This window comes from Atractosteus spatula, chromosome 25 (assembly GCF_055471065.1).
Source record: "Atractosteus spatula isolate fAtrSpa1 chromosome 25, fAtrSpa1.hap1, whole genome shotgun sequence".
NCBI classification, from domain to species: Eukaryota; Metazoa; Chordata; class Actinopteri; order Semionotiformes; family Lepisosteidae; genus Atractosteus; species Atractosteus spatula.
This window is the reverse complement of record NC_142730.1, coordinates 13,645,679-13,665,137: the sequence shown is the minus strand read 5'-3', so window position 1 is coordinate 13,665,137 and position 19,459 is coordinate 13,645,679. Positions and strand designations below refer to the sequence as shown.

Genomic DNA, 19,459 nt, shown 5'->3' with positions numbered 1-19,459 from the left:
TGGCAGCTTATGTAGACATACTTGTGGCAGACAGGTGCTTAAACAAAGAGCTAGGTTTATATTAGTTTATTTTTTACCTTTTGGTATGAAAAAATAAAACTGCTGTTGATCACTGAAACAGACCTGGGGTCTGTCTGTGAGGCACGTCTGCCTGTTTTGGTGACCGTGCGCCCTGCAGCATCACAGAGAAGATAACACAGTTAAAATCTGATGTACAGTATTGTCATGGCTTCTAAATTCTGAACTGCCCATATTCTATTTTTTAAACTGCTTTACATTCAAGTGTTGTACTGCCATTACTTTTGGAAAAATACAGCAATGAAAGTAAGTATTATCTTTGCAGTATGACAGTGACCCAAAACATGAACAACTCCTCAGCAGGAAAAAAAAGTGGAAAATCTTAGACTGCAAAGATGATCTCCAGCTTTAAATATAATTGGTCATACATTTGACAAGCTAAAGAAAAGATTGAAGCCAGAACAAGTAAAGAAGCAGCAAGAACTGAACGTGGCTGCATTAATGTGGAAAACTTAAGGATACCTGACTGATTGAGGGCTAGGATGCTCCTGGAGAAAGGGAAAGTGAAAACAGAAAGGTGATGATTAGCCCAGGCAAGTGTAGCGGCAATGCTTGGTATTAAGACAGAATTAAGCGTTGCTGTCCTTTCCTAAATAAGGCCCCATCTCTCTCTCTTCATCTCTGTGGTGCAGCCACAGAGAAACTATTCATGCAGGCTGATTTAAGATGTTTTCTTTTTGATAAGGAACAACTCCCAAATGAGGATGCACTTAGCTAAGCCTGGCCATCATGATCAATGGTCATCCTTGGTGCCTATCTGTCTATGGAATTCTGGGGGACATCTAGATTGCAGTCCTAGGTGTCAGGGGTCAGTGACTCATCTCTCACATTGATCAACCAGTCAGGGACTTGCAGGACGTGGTAACACCATGTGGGTCTCTAACGCCCGCCAAACTCTCAACCAATCATCACACATCTGTGTGTTGGTTTAAACGGCGGCACAAGCTCAGGTCATTGCTCTCCTTGGCCATTTTCGTGCACCCTCAGAGACAATCATGTGACAACCGGTGTTGTCTTCACTGGGACTTGGACTTTGCTCTAAGTGGGAGGCTGAGGATCCCGTACGTACTCAGAATTCTGCAACAACCAACGTGAATGCTCCGCTTGATCAATGGCAGCCTACAGTTGGACCCTGAGTCAGTACAGCTGCAGGGAGCGGTCCCAGTCAGAGGCCAGGAACAAGAATCCAGAGGGAGGCCAGGCTAACAGGGAAATTCTCTCCAGACAGAGTGGACACGGGATGCCTGGCTCCCCAGGAAGAAACAGAAGTCTTTGTTGGAACTCTGGAAGGATACTAGGAAAAAAGGAGAAAAAAAGAATAGAATCCAGACAGCCCGAGAGACAGGAGGGTGAGGAATAGGAAAGAGCCCTGAACCAAGAGAGGAAGTCACCTTAATGAGGAGCCAGAAAGGTGGCCAGAAAGAGGACAGCACCACCTGCCTAGCACCAGGTCGCCCCACGTCCGCTGCCTGAGGGCATTGGTTTCTATACAACTGCTGAGCACGAGCAAACCCCTGTCCCACCGCTACGCATAGGGTCTTTTTCCGCTCTCCTGACGGTTCGTCCCTTCCGACATCCGTGACAGAATGCTGAGCCTCCTACTGAAACGCGACCGGTGCTTTTTGTTTTCCCACAGTTTTTTTCTCTCTCTGGGCTTTTTTTTCCTCAGCTCTCCTATTCTAATCGTGGGATCCTTCTCCCGACATCCATGCCTGTGAGCAGGCCTCAGCCTGGCTTTCCTCAGGTTGTCATTCTGGCATCCGTGATTGAATGTTGAGCTGGCCCTCCTATCCTCATTGCTGGATATCACTCCAGTCATCCGTGCCTGTGAGCGAGCCTTGTGCCTGGCTTTCATCGGGTTGTCCACTCCAATATCAGCGATAGGGTGGTGAGCCTTTTTTCCTCTCCCATTCTCATTGCTGGATATCACCTTCCTGCCATCTGTGCCTGTGAGCGGGTCTAGTGCCAGGCTTTCCTTGGGTTCTCTTCTGCCGATATCAGCGATAGATTGGTGAGCCTTTTTGCCATTCTTCTATTCGTATTGCTGGATATCACTCCAGACATACGTGCCTGTGAGCGGGTCTAGTGCCTGTCATTCCTCGGGTTGTCCACTCCGATTTCAATGATAGAATGTTGAATGTGCCTATTGCCCAGTCTGCTGTATTTTTCCTGGGGTTTTGTGGTTATATTTTTGTTTTTTGCTTGGTGTTTTTGATTTTTTTACTTCCTGGTTTTCCCTTCTCTCTGGTCCCCCTGTCCCCTGTGTCTCAGAACTTGGTTCCTATCTGTTTTTTGTGGTTTATTTCCCTGGTCTCCCAGATTTTATTTTTGTTGTGGTTTGTGCTTGTGTCCTTGTCTTTTTTTTGTTTTAAGTCTCCAGACCTCTACCTGACCTCCCCTTCCACTACCCAATAAAGTTATATACCCTGGAGGAGGGGGCAGCTTTTAGCTGTGGACTCCCGGAGGTTTCCTTTCAGTTAAATGAGGTTTTTGCCCCCCCCACTGCTGTGAAGCTCATTTATTTATATGGGCAACAGGAGCAGCCCATGAAGGGGGGTACTCTCACGCCCTCTGCAGCCAGAGGGTGCTCCTACCCTGTCCTTCCAGTGTCTCTCTCTCTGGGGCTATATATTTCCAGGTCACTCATTCCCCTTTGCTCAGCATTGACGTTCGGATGTCCTAGACCCGCCTAGCACCAGGTCGCCCCACGTCCACTGCCTGAGGGCATTGGTTTCTATATGACTCCTGAACTGCTGAGCCGGAGCAAACCCCCGTCCCCCCAGTACGCATAGGGTCTTTTTCCTGTCTCCTGCCATTCCATGGTTCATCCCTTTCTGACATTCGTGACACTAAACAGGAACAAAAACAGGACTTCTAGACAGGGAGTAAAGGAGGTGAGTGGGCTGCATGGAGTAGCCCACAGTCCTGCAGTCCTGGTCGACAGAAGCTGCCGCCTGGGAGTCCAACAGGGGAAAAGTCCAAGGTGTCTAGGGCAGAGACCGGTTCAGAGGCTGTGGTGCACAGAGAAATCCTAGAGTGGAGTGGAATTGGGAATGGAGAAGCAGAGAGCCCTGAGATCCTGGACAGTAGAAACTGCCTCCTGTAAGTGGGGCAGAACCACAGGGAAGGGAGGTCTAAAAGAGCCCAGGGAATCCAGGAAGAAGGTCTGGGATTGCCTTGCAATCAGGAACAGTGCTGAGTGAAGTCCTGAAACTGGAGTAATCTGGTTTTTAAAATAGAGAAATTGAGTAAGTAGGGAGCGGAATAATTGTTAATTAAAATGGTTTATGCAGCAAGCCCTGGAAAGCCTTGAGTCCTTGTGAGAATGCGATGGTTTCCCAGGGCAACCACTAGCCAACAGACGTCGTGTGAGAAGCGATCATAACAACAAAGAATTTGGTGTGTTCAAAGTGTTGTAGACTTTGTCCAATTATTGCCATTGCAGAAAGGCATAAAAGCTATACATCATCTTAAACAGAACAAATCAAGTTTTAAAGATTCAACAATTTTAATTAAAAACATAGTCCAGATGCTTGAACCATGCCCAAAGTCTGACCAGTTAAGTCTGACCTCCAGAAAAAGGCTAGATACTGTATTGTCCTTCTTCAAAGCTGAAAGTATATTGTTTCTCCTTGGATGGGAAGCAAGTCACAGAATTAGCCACAGTAATGCTAGAACCCTTTTTTTATACAACTATAAAGCTGCATCAGCTAGGATACATTTCCTGGTCAAATATATGACAGCAGTGCGTATAGAGAGTAGGGGACTCAAACCCTACAATATTATGTGTTTTTACGTTCTATATTACTCACATTAAGTATAAGTATAAGTATGAGAGCAACTCATTGAATTCATTTTATTCTGAATGCAGTTTTTGCATATTAATTTTGGTAAAAGAATTACTATTTTTATCATTATTACATTTTAGAAACACCACCATAAGATTAAGTAGGGATGGTACCGGTGAATATTCTTCACTATGATACTTGGATTACTGATTTTTATTGTACTTTTCAACCTCTAATAGTTTCCTCTCTGTTCATGTTATTTCCAAAACATCCAATATAAATAAAGAACTTCACACTGAAAAAACCTAAATACACTGATTTTGGAATATTTAAAAACTTCCTATACATGACTACACATATTGTTTAACTATTTTATAACTGGAAAGTTGCATAACCTGCGTTGGTATTATATCATGGAAAATCCCCAAGACCGGCTCTTGATCTCTCAGTGGTCTGTGGGAACAATGGTTCCCTGAGAAACATGTAACAGGCTGTCATCCCTCATGATCATCTGGAGGGAGCCAGCGGTCGGTCTTTAACATGCCCATCCCTGAAAGCTGAGCTCCTCATAAAAATGTGGATCCAGTCTCTTCAGGTGTCTGAGGTAGGTGGAGAGAAGGAGCTGAGATCAGCCATGATCGGAAAGACTGAACCGACTATCAGAATACAACAAGCCACAGAAAGTTTTTTCTGTTTTATTTTTCTTTTTTGTTTGAATGAAAGACTAATTTGGCTATAACATTGGTGATCTGTCATTTGTCCATAGGTTTGAAACAATATAAGTTTAATAACTACTAACCACATCACAGAATTTCTGCAGGTCCTCTAATGGTCAGCTCTGTTACTCCACTCAGCATCCATACAAGGCTACCCACAAATTCTCTGGCACCTAGGCCTTTGTCTCTTTGTCAGCCATACCATTCAGGCTCTTCCTCCTGCTAGATCCTTCATGCATCCAAAATGTGGCCAAGTACACTCCCTTCTTCCAGCTTTTCCAAATCGCAGGGTACCCCTGAGCTCCCTCTTCAGTTATCCCTCAGGCGTGCTTTTCCATTTGTCACCCCCTCAGTCTGATCTCTCCTCTGACCTGATCATGGGCATCACACTGTGGCCGCCAACGTTAAGGCTACAGCAATTGTACCTGATGACACACCTTCTAAAGGTTTTGGTGTTTTTTACAGAGAAAAATGCTTTACCTGGCCTCTTATTATATTATATAATATTTTAAATTCCCTCTTCCCTATTGCCATTACCAAACTTATTTGGGCTGATGACCTTCATTTGCCAGCCATACTGAGGGTTACTACTGAGGTGCTCGAATTCTAGGTTTCTATTTGTATCCTGTTTATACAGTATTTGGCAATGCTCATATTATTGGTTACTCTCATCAAATTTCTTAAATTTATGACCCCAGAACATTTATATGATAATGTATTTATTTTCAAAGAAAGCAAAATGGAATGAAAATATAAAGCAGCCAGCAGCTATATCACCCTGCAACTCACAACTGGCAACCCACTGAAGCTAAGCAGGTGTGAGCCTGGTCAGTACCTGGATGGGAGACCTCCTGGGAAAAACTAAGGCTGCTGCTGGAAGAGGTGTTAGTGGGGCCAGCAGGGGACACTCACCCTGCGGTCCATTTGGGGCCTAATGCCCCAGTATAGTGACAGGGACGCTATGCTGTAAACAGATGCTATCCTTCGGATGAGATGTAAAACTGAGGTCCTGACTCTCTGTGGTCATTAAAAATCCCAGGGCGTTTCTCGAAAAGAGTAGGGGGTGTAACCTTGGTGTCCTGGCCGAATTTCCCATTGGCCCTTACCAATCATGGCCTCCTAATAATCCCCATCTATGAATTGGCTTCATTACTCTGCGCTCCTCCCCACTGATAGCTGATGTGTGGTGCACTATGGCTGCCGTTGCATCATCCAGGTGGATGCAGCACAGTGGTGGTGGTGGAGGGGATCCCCATTACCTGTAAAGTGCTTTGAGTGGAGTGTCTGGAAAAGCGCTATATAAGTGTAAGCAATTATTAAAGGTAAAAGTCCAAGACATTGTCATAACGGATTTTCTTTAAGTTACTGTTTTTACTTTAGCTCATTCATTTTGGTCTGTGTGAGTGCTTGAAAGTAACTTCACAAAAAGTGAAGGATGAGAACAGGAGTATCCTTAATTAAGTGATTTGGAATAAATCAAAAATGACTTCAGAAAACAAATAACTGTTCAGTCTTATGAAATCAAAATTATATGTGCTTCCAGCACAACATGTACTATATGCAGTGTCATAGGATTGTATAATCGAATTGTTCTGATTTAGATTCATGACTTTCGTGGGTCCAGTAATTTGGTGCCACCCAAGATAGGACACAAATCAAAACAGATGAGACTATTGATGAGATTACTGGTTTTATTTTTATATTTTTTGATTAAACATTTCAACAAATTTAAAAAATAGATGTTCTTACAAATCATTCTATTAAATAAATTTTATTTTACTTATCCGAAAGCATTTTCGGTTTGCTTTCTACTTATCAGTTTTACTTCCCATTTCTTTTAATCAAAAAAAGTTCTGAGCTAAACTTCAAAGCTTTAATGTGCATTATGGTAATTGTTTTAGGAAAATCCCCTGCTTTGCAAATTCCAGGGAAAATACAGTGACGAGTGATAGGAAAACATGCAATACAGCCTCCCACTATAAAAACACGGAAGTTTCACTAATTCCCTTGCTTACAGTTATCTCTACACCAGACATCTCCTAAGGTAAGTCTATTACTTCTCATGTACTCTTCTCGTTGGTGAGAGTAAATTCTAGAAACAATGACATGCCTTCAAATAACAGCCAAACAGGTTGAGAGGTATTGTTTGTACAAATGTTAATAACCAGGAACAAGTATAAATTCTAATACTGTTAATGATGCGTGTGTTTGTTAGAATAGAAAAGAAAATGCTATAAAAATTATAAGATACGTTTTAAAAGCATTAGGGAGAAAATAAGAAACCATGAAATAATGTAAAAGAGAGCATTTCAGCCAATTAAGTTAATTTAATTTAGATGAAAACCTTTTAATCCAACCTGACAATTATAACTCATCAGCATGTCTAAGCTATATATTGTCTGTAACAAACTCTATAAGCCTGCAACATAATATAGTTTTTGTTTCTTAAAACCACTCATAGATTTTGCAGAGATTTAAATGAAACTAATAATTCTTAGCAGAGTATAATTTGTTTCTTAAGAAACAAATTTCAGTGTTTTAAATGAAGGTTTAGGAGAAAGACATCCCCAAATTTCATACACTTCACTCACCTTGGTAAAAGTATCAGATTGTAAAAAGTCTTGAATTTCTTTGAACCCCTTCCTCAATGCCATCATCACCCTCACAGCAGGTCTTTGGTTTATTGCACTTACTGGGGTGTTCACTGGTCTTCCCTATGGCAAGGCTGTTGTTCCCTCAGTTGGAGTGGTTATGCTAACCAACCTCAATCAATTCACCCAACTTAACAACTTAAAGTAATTACTGTACCTCTTTATTCTGTATGTTTTTGCATCATCTAAACTATGTAAACGTAATACAGTATATTATACTTAATTTATTTTTGAGTACGAAGTGTAACAGTGATCTCATTTGTTAAATTCACTGGTTTTGTTTTTCTTTCTCTCTCGTCATACCAGCTTTACGGATATCATTTACTAAAGTTTTCATTTTTGCAACTGGGATTGTGCAATTGCTTTTCTTTTGCTCTATTCTTGTGGTTTTGGATGTGTTCCAGTCAAATAATTATGCTGTAACATTCTCACTTCTGTGTTTCTCTAGCACACATGAGAAAAATAGTGAAGAAAATATCGTTATTAGACTGTAAATGCAAGAAATGTCATTTTTAAATTTAAGCTTTTTCAGCTTTTTTTTCAGCATGATAGGAGTGCTTGAACACAAAATTCAAAACAAATCTCTTTTTTATCATACTTTGCATGTAAGTGCTGGCTCAGTGTGTAGATCACTGGATGCACTGAGCTTAATTACCTGAATCATTTGTTTTCTTATCAAAACCACAGGGGTTTGAAGTGTCTAGGCATATAACATTTGAGACTGCCTGTTCCTGGCCTGTTGTGTGGATTCAAGAAAAGTAAAGCAATGCAAAGAGAGAAACAATTAAAAAATAACCAGACAAGTAGGTGCATGTAGGTACTAGTAATATGCCACAAGGACATTATAAGTTTTGCTTTCTAGTTAACACTTTCACTCCCTGTGTTTTCATGGTTTCCCTCCTGATACAGTATATGTACAACTTCTATTGTTCATGCAAAAATAATACAAACAAGAAGACATTTCTGTGGGAAATCAGAAGATAACTATATATATATATTTTATAAGAAAAGTTAATATTGAAGTAGGAGATCCATACATTATACCCGATCTCCTTTTCTGTTATTAGCATTAGCGTCTCTGTAAATATACAATATTTGTAAAATGAAGGACAGACTTGATTTTGGGGATTACAGTAATTCACATTCTGTCATGAGTTTCAGGATTTTCTAGTGTAAACTTAATGATCAGACCTTTAGTCAATTTGCCATTTACTGAGCTTTAGGTTGTTCTTGTCAGTTTTCACTATGTTGAAAAATGGGTCACCAACTGTACAGTATGTGAAGTCCATGATCCTTTCAGATCTCTCTATATGAAACCAAGGATTTTTTAATTACTATTTTTATAAGTAGACATTACTTTCCCATCTTTCAAAATTTTGAGTGAACTGAATAGAAATAAAACAAAAACTATTTTCCCATATTAATTTCCCTCTTTTTAAAACAAGCTGTTTTCCCTACAATTACAGTCTCTGACTTACAAAGGATAATGAACACAAAGTTCTGAGGGCTTCCTGGAATTGTGCTCTGGGTCAAAACTATTATGTTTCAGTTAAGTACACCTTTCTCATGCAGGAAAAAAAGTGAAATTATATTGGGCCCACTCATTTTAAAACAAAGCCCTCAGAATTTTTAAATCTATAGTAAATAATATTTTTTTCTAGAAATGTTATTGACTTTTAGAAAACGTTACAGAATTGTAGAAATGTAGACCAGTATAAAAAAATACCTGGCCAGTTATTATATGTGTTCCAGTGTTACATATTTTATCCAGTCTCTAATTTGAAACTAAAAGTGAATATGATAGCTTGTGTGAGGGATTAACAACATTTTTCAAACGTTAAAAGTATTAAAAGCTTTTAAATTCAACTTATGGACCATACCGTATACAACTTAATTAAATACTGTACTTGGCAAATATAGGGATATCTAATATGTGTAGAATACAGTTACATATATTTTACATAGCATCGGAGGCTGCTTGCGCTTCTAGATGTTTTTCTGAACTTTGTTAGGGGCTCTCTATTCAAAGGATGTAACGTAATAATTGCATTAACATCTCAAATATATAGTTACTGTATAAAGTAACACAGTAATGTATGTACTGTATACTGATTTACAAGCTATTTTACAATGATTTTACTAGTGCCAATGGTGTAAGAGCGAGGAGCCCCCCCTGTATATAAAATAAAACATCTCTATTACTAAATGTAAGAACAATATATCATAGAACATCCAAATGCACTATTACAAGTTAATGTTTTAGCTGTTGTTGATTTATAATCCTAGGTATGAAATTCAGTTTCCTAATATTATGATGCTTCTGATATTACCAATCTTGAAATACAGTACTCTGTCAATAAAAATTAGCGTGTGTAACTGACAAGTATTACATAAAAATTAATTAAAATACGTAATACGATATATGTATAACTTCATCCCCATCTTCTGTACTAAACTTCCTGATGGGGAATGTTTATACTAAACTCCCAGAAAAGGAGGGAATGTTTAAAGTGCTTTCTGAGTCCTGGAGTTTCTTGAGAAAGCTACCTTAAAGACAGGAGGGGAAGGGTGTAGAGATAAGTATATATATAAGCTGTGTAGAGCCATATCCCCTTTTGAGCAATACAACAATAAGCCTCAAATGTGTAGTTCCTTGTATACATAAAATAAAGCTTGGCTTGACGAACAGACACTTCAGGCTCAAATCTCGTGGTTTATACAATATCATGGGAGTAACTATTACTCTTTGTAATAAGCACAGAGTTAAATCCCAGGAACTCCTGAATAGGAGCATGAAAAAATTGAAAGCTGATAAACTGAGGCATATGATTGTATATGTTTTAAAAGTGCAACAGTAGAGTTATTGAAGCTTGAGCTCAAAACAAGGTGCATAACCACCTTCTTCAGGTGAGGTCAGGTCAAGGTTTAATGAAATATGGACCACAATCAACAAATTCAGCAAAAAATGCTGTTATGCCCACAGTATGTAGATTTATTCATGTTGTATGTACAGTATGTGATTTAGATTGTTAGATGAATTTTTAAAAATGACTTTCATTGAACAATCACTTCATTTCACATTTTTGAACCCCAACCAGGATGTTACATTAACTTTACCTACAGTACATCTGCCCTGGGGAAGTGGGATGCCGAGGCTTTATAAGCACAATGTTGCACCTCCTCAGGGATGTGGGGGTGGCTGGGATAACACTGAAGAGGGTAGTAAAGGAGCTAGCTGAAGAGGTTTATGGCTGAGGAGAAGAGATAGGAGATGGGGGACCAAAACCCTTAATTAGGGAGAGGCCAGCTGCAGGGGGTGGCAGGGAGACATCCTTGTCGCTGCCCCAACACTAGGAGATGTACCGGGGTAAGGGGGTGAAACATCGATGAAAGGTGTCCCCCAGCTGAAGACCCTGTAGCTGGTCTATAGGTACTGCAGGAGGTGCGTCAGGCGAAAGCCATGCAAATTAAAATCCAGCTGTATAGATGGTGTAGTTGACGTACATACAGTATGGGTGGCAGTTCTCAAATATTTCCACAGGATTTCCAAATATTTAAGAGGTCTTAACTGGATTACTCAAGGAAATACATTTTCTTATTTTAAAGCCACTCCACTGTAGCTTTGGATCATTGTCCTTTGTTCTGCAGGAACAGTACTCACTAGGAGATGTGTTGTATTGGATCAGCATTTTGCCATTTAGACCATTCATCCATTTTCTAACCACTTCTTCCAATTGACTGTCACTGGGCAGCTAGAGCAATGGGAGTAAGGTGGTTCTTCTTGGACAGGACATTAATCCATTGCAGGGCAGATGCAGTTTTTCAAGATGACAACTAACCTGCCAGTATGTTTTTGTACTCTGGGAGGAAACCCATAAAACATAAAGAACAAAAACTCCATGCAGATAGCACCCTCGATCTAGAATTGAACCCAGGGCCCCAGCTCTGTGAGGCAGCAATGTTGAACATTTCCAGTTTCATTTCACCTGACCACAAAACCCTCAGTCATTTTTTACAGAATCAGTAGGGTGCTTTATTGCAAACCCAATGTGGGATTTGAATTTTTTTCAGTTCCATATAGGTTTCATTTATGTGGTGAACTTATATTGCTGACCCATGGACATTTTCTCCCATCTCAGCCAGTAAACTCTGTAACCTTCTCAAAGTTGGAATTAACCTCATAATTGCTTCCCAAAGCACTCTTTTCTGTGCTCTCCTCTGTGCCCAGGCAGAGTTATCCCAGAGTTGGTTAGATAGTTGAATCTTTGCATGAAATTGACTACCTGACAGAGTGATCATACAGAGACAGGTGTGTTCTGTATTCATGTGAATATGAGAGCACTGCTAATGCTCTCATACAAAGTTCAAATAATTGTTGTGGCTTGTAAAGGTAATTGTACACCTAAATTAATTTAGGTTTTTCACAACAAAAGATTTGAACAATTATGCAATCATTGCATTTTCATTCCCCTTCATATTAATTATCTATTTACTTATTTCTTTGTTTTTATGTTTTTTAAAAGTATGGAGTAGATTGTGTATATAACAAGTACTACTTGTTACTTCAAAGTAAAGTTGACTGCAAGCTTTTAAGTCTGTGAAGGGTCTGAAGTCTTTTCTATAAGACAGTGAATATGCTCTCAAATGAAAGAAACCAAGTATCTTCAAGTGTCAAATTAGACACTCTAATAAAGATTAGATTTTTTCCTTCTTTATGCTTAGTTTTAAAACCCAGGCTGGAATAGAACATTACAGCTAAACAATCATATTGCATCACAATATGCTCACAATAATTATATCAATATAATTTTATATAGGTTACACAGAGCCTGCCCAAAACACTACAATTTAATTATGCAAAGGAAGAGAGGTTTAAAAAGCAATCACAGTCCCAAATTCTCAGACCAGTTATCAAATCTCAGTAACAAAATAAACCCGACGCTGCACATACTGTACCTGAAAATTTATTTTGTGATGTAAATTGGAGGTTTTACAAGTTACTGTGTACATTTTACTTTTATTGTGGTAAGAAATGCTCTCATTAATGCTGATTCTTTCTAACATTGAAATATAAAAATATTATTGTGGTTTCCCTTTAAAGCAGAAAGCCCTGAAAATGTGGACTGAATGGCTATAGAGTATTATTGGAAATTTTCACAATTAAAATGCATTCAGACATGAGCAGAATGTGAATGCACAATAAAGTAGTGTCTCAAAATCAAAAGAAATGATGGATGTGGTTTAAAACAGAAACCATTGAAAGGTGTTCTTTATTAGGGAAATATGTGCATGAGATAAAACATATATACCAAGTCTGGCATTGTCTTTCTATTCCAAACTGAACAGGACATTTAAATTTGTGAATTGTTTATTATTGTCTGAGTTGCAAGTAACTGGGGAAATTATACAGAAATTTGTACAGTATAGTATGTGTCATATTCTAATCATGCAGTGCTCACAGAAAAGTCCTTTTTAACTTCAATCCCATGTTAAGATTAATTTGCTTGTGTTCACTTACAGTCTAAAGAAAACAGAGTAAAATGGGGTAAGTGTTAAACTTTTTATTTACCAGTGTGAATCAACACTTCTCAGTAAAGTTCCAACAAAACAAAACAAAGACCTATACATACAAATCAGTTTCCACAGAACTGATGCTATTTTCTGATTAATGATATTTAGTTACTTTAAATTTTAGTAGTTGCTCACCACTGGTTATGAAATCTGCTTTTCCCTGATATTCCTGAGGCAATTCAAATCATAATTTGAACTATTAAACTATTTTCAGGATTTCATTATTTGCCAGTATTAGTTTACCAGAGGTTGCAATGTTGCAACTGGCTATTTGCACATCTATCCAAAATCATCATAGACAAGGAATAACCACATCTTATTTAGGATAACCAGAAATATTGAGACTCTTCTCAAAATGTCCAACAAAGTCTCAAAAAGTACCGTTCCTTCAGTTGTTGGTCTGTCCTCCTCCTAGTGAGTGGTGCACACTCAAGGATTCAGTGTTCTGCTCCCCTCAACAGTGGCCATGCACTCTCCCAGACTGACCCAGGAAGCCTTTGTTTTAAACAGTCACCTGAACAGTTGACTTCCCGCAACAGGTCAGATGGCTGAGAGCAGCAGCTCATTCTCCCTTTGGAATCTGGTTAATGTGGTCCCTGCAAGGCTTTGCTCTCACAAAGAATGATAGTTTAATTAAAAGTGCATTTGTAAGATGTTCGAATGCTGGATCTAAATTTCTTTGACACATTAAAAATAGACAGTGTAGCTCTGGAAGTGTATGTATGTACTGTATGAATGTCCTGCAATGACTGAAAGAAACATACAGTACCTGATTAGATTTAAGGAAAGTTATTGTAGAGACATTAGTTCAGTAGATTATTTAGTTCTTTACACTTCTTTACCCCTTTTTAAGATATATTTCTTGGTTGCCTTTTAATGAACTGTAGAATTTCTTCAGGTGGGTAGCTGCGTCAGCGTGCGTAGTCTGCAAAGGAACAAGTTATAGGTTTATTCCATGCTGAAAAGAGAAGAAAGAAAAGACAACATTTCGGCTGTGAAGCCTTCTTCAGGTGTCACACCTGAGGAAGGCTTCATAGCCAAAATGTTGTCTTCTCTCTCTTCTGTTTTCAGTGTAGAATTTCTTGATAGACAAATGCTGTTATTCATAAAAAAAATATATTACCCTTCAGTCTGTTTATCAACGAAAACTGTCAAACTGAGTTATGGGCAGTTTGGCCTGTTTTTGTTTGTTTGTTTTTTCCATTTTTATGAAATCCCAGGTAAGTACTTGTAAAAGAATACCAAGTTCACAAGTGAAACATCACAGGGCCAAACTGTGGTTTTCATCACCAGCAGCATTGTATATATCCTATGGCGACAGCTGTTTATTACGGTATGTTGCTTTGTAATACTGCCTTTCAGTAATCAAAATAAAGTTTAATTAAAAAGCATATTTCATGCTAATTTTGTGTCTCAAGGGCAATAACTCTTTTAATTATCTTTCCAGTGCCCAATGTTGATGGGCCCATACTCTAATGAGCTCCTGCAAATATAAAGTATTTTTATGTATTGTAAATCCAAGCTGAACAAGACAATAAGGTCAGAATTAATCATTTAAGTAGATGCATAACCATGTGGTCCATTAAGTAATGGAGGGCTCATTTGGAATCAAACCTAAATGTTAATTGGTGATTCAGTGTGTGGACAAGCACTGAACCAAAAATCTGAATTTGGAAAACGATTTTAATTCAATAAGGCGCAAATTACTTTGAATTATCTGTCTCAGAATTGAGCTTCTCTAGTCCTCAGGAGCCAGAATCTGGCAGGCTGTACAGGTAGTGATTCTGCAGTTCATGATGAATTAAAATGGGTGAAGTGTTGAAAATAATCAACTTTGTTTGTTCTGTTAAGTCATTCTAATCAATGCAAACCAGAGGAGCTTCCTGCCATTAACCTCTGGAGCTGCTAATCTCAAATCATAAAAGCAGTGTGACAAAGTTGCTATTGGTACATTAGACCTCATGGGTCATGCTTTAGACTGGAACTTCTTGAGAAGGGAAGTGGAAGTATCGAAAATAAAACACAGCAACATAAAAAACATCAGCTATCATCAACTAACAAACATCAACTATCAACTAAACATGGAAAGAAACATCTATTTCTTCAAAAATGTATATATAATCATTGGATGTGTTATTGAGAAGCTCAAATGCTTTACCTTTTCAGTGGCACTCAAGTGAAAATAATGAAATACCAACCTCAAGGTGGAGTGTGGAAAGAATATGAAAAAATACTTGATAATTTTAAAGATCATGGAAACACTTTCAATGCAACTGTAGATGGAAGTAATTGTGAAGGTCATTTTCACAGCACACTGGACAAAGCAAAGAGATGTGCTAAATCCAGATCAGTGAGTCTTATGTTCCAGCTTTCTATGTGTCTTGCTTTACTGCTCACAAAAATGAAGATATGTAACTTGTATTCTAGAGCTGACCTCCTCACTGCTTTTTTCTACCTTATGTTTGTGGTAACACCTACTAAACACCTCCACAAGCTGGTCTTGTGTGGCTGATTGCAGTATGTTGCTAGATGTCCTCTAGCTAACAGTTTGGTCTTTCCTGAAGTCACATTCCTGGAATCTCTTGCAATATCTAAAAGTTCTTGTCTTATCACCTGACCAGATTTCCGCACCTTCTAGCTTTCTTTTAATTCCAGTAGACAGTCTTGTTGTTTTGGTCATATCTAGAACATCTTTGGTCTTGAACGTCACCTTCAGCAACTGATTATAGAAGCAAATTCTGAGGGTTTCAATCCTAAAAGTCAATGAAAATCTGACAACAGACATGACAACACAATCATTTTATCAATGTGTGGGTGTCGGCAAGTATTCTATCATTTAATCCTGCAAGCATTTTTACTGTCACAGAATCAAAGATGTTCCTGATCAGGACCTTCTCTTTACAAGTAACATTGATTTCATTAATTAATTTAGTTAAATCCATAGCTGATATGACTGAGAGTTTTGATTAATAGCACATTTGTTCAATAACACCATTGAAGTGTTTGGTCCTGAATTGAAGCACCAATGTGATGGTCTAATATCCTATCTGGCTCTTTACTGGGCCCACCTCTTCCTTAGCTAACGAATTTTATCACTGGTGAGATTCTTAATCATGTCATATACCATGTTTGTATGAACATAAGGCTTCATAAGATTGATCCATTCATATGCAGTAAATGATCTTTGAAAGGAGAAAAGGAGAAATGACCAAAAACAAATAAAATCTGTTTCCTTTCTAGGGATCTTTTGCTATCCGATTCTTAGAAGGAAATCGGAAAGATGAATATGGTTGTTGTTATTAGATTAGATGAAGGTAAGATGTATACTGTACATACAGTAAGTCATGTAAGTAAGCACTACCCTCTGTAGATCACCTAATAGATATATTATAACAGAATATATTATAACAAATTTCCCTCTGGATTTTATGTTCAATATTATTTTACATGATTATTCATATTTAGTTTTATAAAAAAAAACAGATAACAGATAGTTTCCGACTAGCAAAATTACTTTTATACTTTAAAAATAAAATAGAATCATTCTGAACAATATTTTTAAAAATATACTTGAAATGCAAGGGTTTTTACTTTTTTCAATAAAATATCATTATCAGTAAGGGAACACACATTTTACAATTACATAAAAGTCAATATTTTAATTCCAATAATTTAATAATTGTAGAGTTTTACAACACAAAAACTAAAAATATAGTTTAGCATAAAATGTTTCAGATATAGTGCCTTCTCTAGGTATTCTATCATCTTCTTTTTAATATTTTTTTTACGTTGATGTATCAGTAAATACCATTGTTGAAAACAAGAGGTGCCAATAGATCTGTCTTAACACTCATCCATTTTCTAACACCATCCAATTCATGGTCATGGGGGAGCTGGAGCCTATTCTGGCAAGCAAGGCAGGATAAACCCTTGGAGAGGATGCCAGCCCATCACAGGGCACACACAAACAAATACACTCACACCAGGACCACTTTTCCTAGAGGTCAATTAACCCACCAGTATGTCTATGGATTGTGAAAGAAACACAGCACCTGAAGATAACCAACATGAACACAGGGATTACATACAAATGTCACACAGATATCACCCCACGTCCAGAATTGAACCCAGAACATCCACACTGGGCCAGCAGCCAGCTCTGAAGCTAAGCAGGGTTAAGCCTGGTCAGCACCTGGATATGAGACCTCCTAGGAAGCTCGTTGCTTACTGGGTAGGCTCTAGCTTCCTGCGACACCGTATGGTATAAAGTGGTTTGGCAAATTACATGACATGTCATCCACACTGCAAGGCAGTGATGCTAACCACTGTGCCACCGTACCACCCATTTATCTTAATATAAAACTATCTTCCAATGTAGTTTAACAGAAAAATAGAACAAAGTTAAAAAGGAACATAAACTTTACTGAATTACTGAATAAAACATTAAAGTAATCTGAATAAACACTCTTGAGTTTTATTTTCAATGGTGTGTTATGCATTTGTTTAAAGAATATCTTTATTAAAGAATGTGTTTCACAATAGTGAAATTTTTGTAAATAATTACAGTGTATGACTTACTGTGGTTGCTTTTTTAGATTTTTTTGATTAACCGATCAGTCTATATAAATCAGTTTCTTTAATTTTCTTTTTTCTTAACTTGAACTATGTAAAGGAGTCATTAAAGAGAAGCTGAAAATGATTAATGCAATAATAATGTACAATAAAAATACATTTGTACAGTATATACTGTATATATATATATTTGAGTAGTCATGGATTTTTTAACAATTTCTGTGAAAATCACATTTAATGAAATGTTGAAGATTGAACTTTTCAGTCCAATGAAAAAAGTATTTTTTATTAAAATAATATATAAAATGTATTTTCTTCTTGTTTCACAGGGAGAAAATATGCTTGATGTCAACAGAACCTTTACCATGACTTTGGACCACTCTGTGTGCTTTTTTAATAAAAATGATTTAATTTTATGAGGGGTCCTACAATTCAGCTTTGATGCAATTGTACAAATGTTAAATACAAAACTTTAACATTTATGTAACAATGATTTTTTTAACACCTTGAATAAAGACTCAGTAATAATGTATTTCTACCATGATCACACATAAGGAGGTTTATTTAATGCAAACACATTAAATACTAAACAAGACTATACATGTTCAATTTCTCCTGAAGTGGCACTAGGACAAATTAGTGACAAAGGGCTTTCTGATTAATTTGACAATATGACATATACAGTATTCTAATCTAATATATCTGAATGATAAGAAGAAGAAAAAAACTGGTATATTAATAATTATAATCATAATATCTTGCATTTGTATATCCACTTCATCCACCTCCTTAGTTCAAAACCCAGCTGGGCGATGTAAAGCAACCTTTCTGGACATGATATAAATACTGTAAGGTTGCCAGCATTGGGTTATAGAGGGGAAATATTGCCCAAAGAAAGAAAACTGGTATTGTGTGAATTTGTAGGGTTTTGGACAGTTATACAGATTTGAATATTGGGTTGTGGACATTTGTGTGGTGTAGTCTTAGTGAATTGTTTTGAACTAACAAGCAGTTTAGAATCCAGATCTAATAGACAAAGTTTCTTACAGTTAAAGTTAGTGAGACAACTCAAAGAGGAACTTAGGTTTTCTTGGTGTTTTTTTTAGTTTGATACAGACATGCGAAGAAAAACAATACTTAATATTTTAGTATAGTGACCTAGATTTAGAAGTGCTAAACAAAAACAAAACTGTGTGCACAAAAAAATGGCACAACACAAGCTAAAAAGAGTGCACAAATAAAAATGTTTTCAAAATGGAAACTGACATTGTTCTTACAATGGACATCTGTTGCAAGGTGAAAGGGCATCACTGAGTGGAGTGCACATGTTGAGTCCATAATAAGATGTTTTTGTGAATTTTCTAAAACTTTAAAAAACACCACAACAGTAGGATGCTCTGCTTGTTTTGTGGAGGGCAGTTTGGTGAAAACCATTCATTTTGCCCTCACTGTGCAAATCTATAGGACTTCTGTAAATCTGTGAGGAGACATAACCTAGGACAATTTTTACATATTGTAGTACTGTATATCACAAAGCTACTGTATAGCTACATAAATTTCCCTAATGTCTGCTTACAGGTGTTGTTAATGGAAACAGCCTTGGCAAATTTGACTTACTGAAGAAGTATTTCAGTAACGTTTGTACGTATATATTGATCTTATATTTTCCGCAAACATTTGATAGCATGTCGATGAGTCTGAGGAGTTTGAAAGGTCACTTTGAACACTGTTTAAAAAAGGGGGCAATTACACACCCCTGCAAGTGGTGTGCAGTGAAATTAATATGGAGGTGAGAGGACCAGAGAGGTTATTCAACTGCATGTCAATGTTTTAACTTCTAAAGGAAAAATACCAATTGAAAGTCAGAAGAGATGATGTGATGCATCTGTTATCTCATATGAATTAATCTGGTACATCAGCATGGAGGGCGAGGCAAATGTGTTACAGGAGCTGTCACTCTCTGGAGCCAAATTTCATTTCGGTATGACAAATTGAAGCCTTATGGCATTGATGTAAGTGGGTGTATGGATTCCTGTCACAATTGCCTACAACTATGTCAGGTGTATGTTAGAACTGGGTATTG

General features: G+C 37.7%; 1 long non-coding RNA gene across 1 annotated transcript; it reads left to right on the top strand.

Annotated features, from left to right (window-relative positions):
- Window positions 1–6,591: 6,591 nt before the first annotated feature.
- LOC148815475 (uncharacterized) lies at window positions 6,592–19,225 on the top strand. Its single transcript, XR_016086086.1, has 5 exons — window positions 6,592–6,626; window positions 12,754–12,778; window positions 14,971–15,154; window positions 16,045–16,118; window positions 17,706–19,225. It is a non-coding gene; the product is annotated as an uncharacterized LOC148815475 (long non-coding RNA).
- Window positions 19,226–19,459: the final 234 nt, after the last annotated feature.